At 41.7% G+C, this 9,116-nt stretch overlaps 1 pseudogene; it reads right to left on the bottom strand.

Moving 5' to 3' along the window:
- Nucleotides 1–1,951: 1,951 nt before the first annotated feature.
- LOC120551658 lies at nucleotides 1,952–6,117 on the bottom strand (annotated as a pseudogene).
- Nucleotides 6,118–9,116: the final 2,999 nt, after the last annotated feature.

The following is a 9,116-nucleotide window of genomic DNA, read 5'->3' on the forward strand; positions in this document are numbered from 1 at the left end:
GGTCCATTAGCCCCGCGCTAAGCTATTCAGCGGCTAACGCTACTCTACGCTAACTCGCCCAATGTTAGACCCAGGTGAAAAAAGCTTCTGGGGGGGTGTTTGGCTCGAGGTCGTGGTGCAAAGGACCCTAGGGTAAATTACTCCGAACCATCACTTTAACTAACTCACATATTTGGCATGTTCTGCTATGTTTTCATATTGCAGTTCCATAAATACTGTGAGCCAAAATGTTGAGGAAAATTATGCTGTTTCCCTTTTTATGCAAGACTTTTTGCTGTTTAAATAAAACAGAAAGTTGGTTAAATTCAAGACTAGTTTTAATTTTTTCTGTCTTATAAGAAGTAGTTAATGTCTTGAATCTAGTAGGTGGATGTCTTGAATCTAGAACAGTATTACTTTTGTAGAGCTTACAATATGGTAAATACACTTGAGATGATGACAGGATGGTAAATTATGGCAAAATTATGGAAATAGCTAAATTCTTAAGACATTTTCTCTCGCCAAATGCCAGTTTCTAATCTTATTTTAAGTAGGTGGTGGACTTAAATCTAGAACAGTGTAACAATTGTAGAACTAAAAATTTGTTAAATACACTTGAAACAAACAGGATGACAAAAAGAAGATGAGGGGTAATACTATTTCTGAGCATCACAAGCTTATTATGAGACACAAGACTAGTAAAATATAGCTAAAAATGAGTTTTCCCAGCTAATTTCAAGATCACTCTTATCTTGTAAGGCTTAAATATAATGTCTTATTTCAAGAAATCTTAACAAGAGAATTTTCACTTGTTCTTTGTTCCAAGCAAAAATATATTGTATTAATTTTCTTTTGCTTATTTTTGGAGTGGCCTTTTTTCCAATGTATTCACTTACATACACAGCTGTACTTTCTTATAAACACTACCATTCCCACTTACAGACACTATCACGCCCTCACACATACACCATCCTACTTTCTATGTATTACTTTGTTTTTTACAAATACAATGTTCATTACATTAAAGGGAAACTGAGAGCATGGGACCTGACAGCATGGTTTTGCAAAGATTATTTGGTGAGCTTGATTATTACAGACGGACAATGTTTTCCTTTATTTTGATTAGCCAGCAGTTAGGAGGGAGTGACAGTTGGGAATGTTTGGGTATGCCTGTCATTGTTCTATTATAAATTCAAATCAAAATTCAAGATCATTAGAAGTGAGACAACAAGCTATGTTTGATTCAAGAGCACCTCCAACTATCAGAAATGGTCTTCCTGGTCGCCCTCAGTACAGCATACTACATGATCAAATTACCCACTGTTTCTCTTGGAATGAGTTGGCAAAGAATAGCTGTATGCTTTGGAATCAGCAGGAGGACACTGTACCGACACAGAGAGCAACTTGAAATTTGACCACTGACCTATACAGAAATGTCTGACGAGGTCTTGACTGACATTACTAGAGAGATCCTTCAAACCACCCCAAATGCAGAGGAAAGGTATGTGTTAGGAGGCCTGCGATCACACAACATCAGAACACAACGCTGGCGCGTGAGACGCTGTCTGCAACATCTTGATCCAGTTGGACGGTGTCGACCGGTGTGGCAGTTGTTGAGGTGTCACGTCGCTCGCTTGGTCGAGCCAACCCCCTTTGTGCCTTCCCCTCAGCAACCCACGGCCCTACTGTGCCCTCTTCTGCTGACACTGTTCTAGGTACTGTGTATCGCTCTGCCCATCTTTTCGACTGGGTATTATATCTAGCAGACTAATCTGTCCTAGCGGAACTACTGGGTCTCCTTCAGGTTCCATCAGGCCGTCAGAAAGCAGGCTATGCCGCTGGCTTCCCATACGTCTGTGTCCAGACCCCGAGGAAGCTGTAGGCCAGCTGCCACTTGTCCTCTTTGCCTGTTCATGGAAGTTCCTAAAGATCTCCACATCCTCCTGATCTTCCTCAGGAGATTCCTGTCCATTCAACCTGGGGGTACCATTCCTTTGGGGTGGTCTCGGGGGTTCCCATCCTCCTGAGCCCCTTGGGGGATCTGGGTCTGGGTCACCTCCTCCTCCACCTCCTCCGGCTCCTCACCTGGGTCTACTGGTAGGCACATCCCTATGCTGCCTTTCTACGGACCTATCTCTAAAAATACATCCTTCCCAGTAAAAATCATATCCTTGTTTAAGACATGAGTTTTTCCAGGGTCTCCCGATTATTGGCATTGCCAGAACCTCAGGGCCTGTCATGGACTTCTCTATGCATCTTTTTTCCCCCAGCAAGACTAGGTACCAACCTGCTCCCTCCAATATAGGCCCCTCTTCCCAGTCCGAGTCGTACTCTCCCTGCTCCAAGAGCCATTACAGAGTATTCTGTAAAGGTAGATTTCATCCTTTGGGTCGTAGACTTGTGATGCTAGCCTAGTCTGGTCTGACTTTGCGCTAAAGCAGCAACGTACTACTTCCCCGTATGTTGCTGTTGTGCTGTGCGCCTGACACACTACGGTGCCATCAGGAAATGCCTGCACTGGTACCCAGTCGCATGACTGGGGAAATCGTTGCATAAGTGCTAATGCTACACCTCCCCCATGGTCCAACACCCTATTTGCTGGGTTGAACCATGAAATTAGTTTTAGCTGATTAGGCCACGGGTCACAGTATTGGATCCATCCACTGTAGTATCTGACTGACCCTGGCCCCATGTCTACTAGACTTTCCGATAGCCTAGCAGCGCCACTTACGACTGGAGGGTTTTCCTCCATGTCGGTTTCAAGGGTAGATTGTGCGCCAGGCTCTGCAGTAGCCATAGCTCGAGGGGTTTTAATAGATACTTTGCTCTTATGGATTTCTCGTTCAACCAAAATTCCTCTACACTCCTTATCCCTCCTATTTTATATCTAGACGAACTTTCACGTTGCTTTCGGTTCGGTTTACCTACTTCACCTAACCAGTTAGTAATGGATAGGGCTTAGTCCTCAGTATCCCTGCTACTTAGGAGATTCCTCCCGCTAAGGCAATTGGCGATTGTGCAGGCAATCCCCTCTCTGGCTGCAAAATAATAATAATAATCATATTTTAATAGAAATAAGGCCTCTGCTTAACAGAGGTATTCAAAGCCACTTCTCAGAGATAGTATTTTTTTTCTTTTCCTCCCCTGCACCCAGTGAGCACAGGGGAACTCCTCTCTGGCTGGGAGAGGCATAATAAATCTTTCCCAACACAGCAAAAGGCGCCTGGGTAAAAGAAGAGAAGCGAGAGCATCCCAATGCAGCAGAAAGTGCAAGGGTAGATGGAGAAGGCTTCATGGCATCCCGATGCAGCATAAGGCGCCCGGGTAAAAGAGCCAGAAGAGAGCCAGCTGCTTGGCAAAAACACTCATATTTATACACGAAAAACCATTTACTCCTCCCAAAGTTATAAAGGGGGATGTACTTTATGTCCTTTTTTGCCCTTGTAAGGTAATGTAGGAAACGCTCCACAGACAAAGTACAGTAAAAGGAAACTTAATATGAGCCACACAGCACGTGTGATGTGCACAGGCCACTAGAGACTTAAAGATGCAGTAGGTAAGACTTATAAAACTAACTTTCTGTCATATTTGCTGAAGCTTCCCCTATGTTCCAGTAGAACTACATAAAGCAGGTAATTTAATTTTAAATAAAAAAAAAATCCCGCTCCGCTGGCACCACCTACAGCCTGTAGTGCGATTTGCAAAAATCCACCGCGCCCTGTTCAGATCCACCAATCAGGGCCAAGGGGGGTGTCTAACTGCGTGTCAATCACTGCTCATACACACACATTAATTCTCCCTTGTGGGGGGAGGGGCTTAGGAGACCGTTTGGGCTTTAGCAGAAAGGGGGGAGGAACTGAAAAGTTGTTGATGTTCAAATTCTTTGGCTAAGTCCTGGATCTTCACAATCATACCTATGGCACCTTTTAAGGGTGTTAGTAGTCTGACTCTAAAACACTAGTGAGCTTGGTCTCTGAATCTTAAGTTCAGTGCAGTCTAAGATGGCAAAAGTATTCGGAAATTCTTCCTTAAATTTAGCTGGCATGTTCTCAGAAATAACATCCCTGTGTGGCCAAATAGACAATTTGCGAAGACTATCATACATATAGTCCACCCAGGAGTTGATCATTGTGCTGACACTCTGTGAACAAATGTTAAATCTGAAGGCTAGGTCTTTGTGGTCCAAATTTTGTCTTCAGTTACAATTGAGTACGCAGTACTCCTTATTGACATGTTTTTATGAAAGAGGAATGTGTGTTTGTGGTGCACTCGGGTCAGTTGCAATGTAAAAAAATTCACACAAGCTGTTAAATTGCTCATAAGAAAACCCTGTGCAGTAGTGTGAATAATCAGGCACATGGTATTGGTTAAAAATCTCTGGGTTTAAAGCATCTGAGGTGTGTGCATACTAAGTTCCTTTTGAAGATGATGAAGTTGGCCATCCTGCCAACTTCATCCTGATTGGCTAATGCATCCTGCAGAGTTCTCAGTTCCTCTCCATGGTCGCCCATATCATGTTCATATAAAAACAGTCCATTTCTGTAAATTACAAAAAAGAGAAAGGAAACATGGAGTGTTACAAATTTATGTTATTTTCTTCTGTTTTACAGCTTCCTCTCCTTGACACTGCAGGACCATCATCTGGGAACCAGCAGTTAAACGACTTCCCAGAATTCCCTCTGCCAACACAGCTGTCAAATTTCTGTGCAGTGCTGCATGAAAAAAATGTGTAGTTATAGAAAATTGACAATCACACTATCCCAGTCTTTAGCTTTAGAAAGAGAGACCAGACAACAAGGTACAAATCACATCTGGCATCTTGCCCGGGCTCCCTGACTAACGTCAAGCGTGTTCAAGACAATATGCTCTAGGAGAGCCGACTTTGACACCTTGGCTGTGAGAATCAAGGGCACGTCCAAAATGCAGACCAAAGCAATGAGAAGAGTGGTACAGCTAGAACCTTTGGCAGCGCAGCAGTACTCAAACGTAACAGGTAATCTAGTATACCATTGCGGCTTTGTAGTGAACCCCCATGCTCCACACCTTGGCACATCCCCAGACAGGAAGGTTGTAGATGGTACAAGCTTTGGCCTTTTGGAAATTAAATGTCCAGCAAAGAACAGCTGCCAAGACTGTCCCTATCTCCAAAGACAGGCAGATGGTGGTTACAAGCTAAATGAGACCCAGGCGGCAGCTGGGACTCACAGACATGCCTTGGTGTGACTTCTTTGTAATGTGCACAGAAGACTACCACTTGCATACATTTAGATGTAGAAAAGTGGGGGAGATGAAAGACAAATTAGATATGTTTTTCTTTGATTACTTCCTTCCCAATTGCAATCAGTAACTAAAAACAGATACAAATAGCAGTTTAAACTTACTCTGTTGTGATGTACTGTGAAATGTGTCATCGGTGGAGTTTGAGGTGCTGGCTTCCTGCTGAGTTTGAGGTGCTGACTTCCTGTCACACATGATTCAGTAAACAATCAGTTTATAAAATTTTATTATACTGTTGTTTTGATCCTGTATTGGTTTATTACCAGAAACAAATAAAATGCACTTTGTATAAAGCATGAGAGCATGCTGTGTTCTGTAATAAATCTTACTGCCCAAATAAAGTCTACACGTTAGTAAACAGGTATGACAGCACATAAGTGACTACTGTTAATGAACGGATTAAGTTTGCATACCAACCATTTCCTTGGAGAGCTCCTGCAAGCCCCCTGATGTTCCCTCCTTACACCGGGAGAGCTGCGATCGGATTGGGGTACTCAGGGGTAGGCCGTTGATTAACAAAATGCTGAAATATATTTTAAAGTTTGTCAGTGAGCCTCCGTCTTGCTTTTAATCATCTTATTTTATGTTCAAATATATGCATTATCAACAAAGAACTGTCATTATTTCCAAGTAATGCTGTGCTGAGTTAGCTAGCTAGCTAACATTAGCGTGTTCTTACCTTGGAGCAAACGTAGGTGTTTTTGTTAATCCTGTCGACATTTAGTTGTGAATGGGGCCTCCCACACTGCTTGATCCATTTCTCCCCTTGGGTTTTAGATTTTAAAATATCACCACCCCGTCCAAACTTTTAAGATACCGGGTATCAGATTTGCACAATCCATATGCACAACGCTTCAGCATGTTTCCCTTGCTCGAAAGCTTGCCAGACCTCCTGTGCCTAGTCTGGGTTGCTAAACCACAATTGGCCTGTGGCGGTTTGTGGCTTAGCGAAGGGCTAATTATGGTTTGTTGATGGTAATTTTCATCCCAACTGTAGTGGAAACAAGCCGGTTCATCCAGTAACAATATTATCAAATGAGGAACATTTGATTCCGAAGTGCAGACGGTCAAGGGTTATTTAACCAATGTTTGTGTGCTTGTTTGTGTGTGTTTATAGGGTGGATCCGCTATTCAAAGCATGTCCAGTGCAGTTTGGTCACCCCTTATATCTGCAAAGCCAGGTATCCTCACCAGATCATGGGCTGTCTGGTCAAAGACTACTTCTCTAAACAGCAGGTGAGCATTTAGTTTGTCGATGGTACTGTTACACATGTTGGCAACACTTTTGTTCAACCTTGACCCTATTTTCCTAGGTTTTTGTGTCTACATGACTGATGGTCAGACAGTCTTTGAACTTGGTCTAGTATCAAGCAAGCAAAACAATGTGCAATGTAACGTTAACCGGCAATTTCGCACCTTCAATTTACATTCTCTAAAAGTGCTTGTTTTGCCACTGACTTGCTCAGATTATTATTCTGTGTCCAACAACATTATGGAAAGGATCCCAACAGAGATAGACCTTTTTGTTGAAAGAGTAGGATCCTTTTAGTTTAATAGAAAAACAGCCCCAAAATCGCTATTGCCAAACCCGCTCGACTCCATATAAATAAACGCAAATTTTATCATCGTAAACACACTTCATTCAAAGTCGACAGAATTAAATAAAACGATAAAACTAAGCCTTCTTGTTTGTCTATCCACTGTTTCAACAATCACCACTCTGGTTTGGTTGAAATAAACCCTTAAAGGGGTGATAGAATGATTATATAGGGTATTTCACACTGTTCCTTATGGTCTCCTAATGGGGTATGTAACATTGGTTGGGCTGAAAATGGCCTGGTTGATATTTTATTGGCCCTTATGCATCCCTGTGTTTTGGCCCTATTTGTAACAAGAGCTTTTCTTCCAAATATGGTATGGTCATGAATATTTAGATGAGCTGCGCGCTGATTGGTTGAGCGACTTGCCATACGCACACATTAGAGACACGCGCTGATTGGTTGAGCGAATCCCCAATACACATACATTAGAGAAGCGACAGAATATCATATTCCAGACACTGCAATGTTTCATTAACAAATTCACTTCTGAGACTTTTTTAAGCGAGAAATCAACTATATAAAGCTGAAATATGGGCCGTTTTACAAAAATTGATGGCTAATTGCAAATTTGGTAAGACGTGTCACTGCGGTCAAGCCAGCCTCCACTTCGAAATGAGCAGTCAAACTAGCCGACCCTATCTTTCGCGGTGCGCGTATACACTTGCTATTACGGTGAGACCGCCTGCCTGTCAGAAAGAAGGAAAGAAAGATATATTTTAGCACACCTCACAACCTGTCACTGCATGATATGCTGAATTCCAAAATAAGAGCCCCCCAAAACTCATATACACCATTCAGAAAATCATAAAAATAAAAGTCCTAGCTTCCACAGACCAATTTCACCTCAGATGGATAGGACTCCTCCTCCAGATGTGATCTACAATGTTTCAGGGCATTCTGATGTTGTTTTCCAAAATAAGAGCCCCCCAAAACTCATATACACGCTGTTTTGTCCATACATTCAGAAAATCATAAAAATAAAAGTCCGAGCTTCCACAGACCAATTTCACCTCAGATGGATAGGACTCCTCCGCAAGATGTGATCTACAATGTTTCAGGTCATTCTGATGTTGTTTTCCAAAATAAGAACCCCCCAAAACTCATATACACGCTGTTTTGTCTACACATTCAGAAAATCATAAAAATAAAAGTCCGAGCTTCCACAGATCAATTTCACCTCAGATGGATAGGACTCCTCCTCAAGATGTGATCTAAAATGTTTCAGGGCATTCTGATGTTGTTTTCCAAAATAAGAGCCCCCCAAAACTCATATACACGCTGTTTTGTCCATACATTCAGAAAATCATAAAAATAAAAGTCCCAGCTTCCACAGACCAATTTCACCTCAGATGGATAGGACTCCTCCTCAAGATGTGATCTAAAATGTTTCAGGTCATTCTGATGTTGTTTTCCAAAATAAGAGCCCCCCAAAACTCATATACACGCTGTTTTGTCTACACATTCAGAAAATCATAAAAATAAAAGATCGAGCTTCCACAGATCAATTTCACGTCAGATGGATAGGACTCGTTCTCAAGATGTGATCTACAATGTTTCAGGGCATTCTGATGTTGTTTTCCAAAATAAGAGCCCCCCAAAACTCATATACACGCTGTTTTGTCTACACATTCAGAAAATCATAAAAATAAAAGTCCGAGCTTCCACAGACCAATTTCACCTCAGATGGATAGGACTCCTCCTCAAGATGTGATCTACGTTTCAGGGCATTCTGATGTTGTTTTCCAAAATAAATGGCCTTTACTTAAGACTTCTGATTTCTGTCATTGATGAGTAATAACATTAATTTCCCTGTTTTTCTGTTTCAGTCACAACAGTGCCCAAGCCAGTGCAAATGATGTAAATTGCACCGTTGCAGTGTCTTTCATGATCTCAAGTTGGACAATTATATCCTCTCAGTTGTGAACAATGCCCCAAAGAGACTTTTATTTATATTCCCTTTGTGCTTGTGTCTATCCATTGAAAATATTAGTTGACACAAATCTGTCTGTGGTGGACATTAATTTGTGCAATATAAATGTCATTATGATATGTAAATGACATGTGAATACATTTACATCTTTTTGGAATCACATAAAATGATGTACTTTAAACAAGTAATTGCCCATGTTGCCTCAAGGACTGTTTGTCTGTCAAAGATCGGTGTAACACTGCTTTCAATGTTTCTTCATTATGCAAATGTATTTCTTTGTGTCCCTATTGGAAGCTTTCTTCTCTCTTTATGACATTTACTCACAAAAC

The sequence above is a fragment of the Perca fluviatilis genome, chromosome 21 (genome assembly GCF_010015445.1).
Source record: "Perca fluviatilis chromosome 21, GENO_Pfluv_1.0, whole genome shotgun sequence".
In the NCBI taxonomy this organism is placed as follows: Eukaryota; Metazoa; Chordata; class Actinopteri; order Perciformes; family Percidae; genus Perca; species Perca fluviatilis.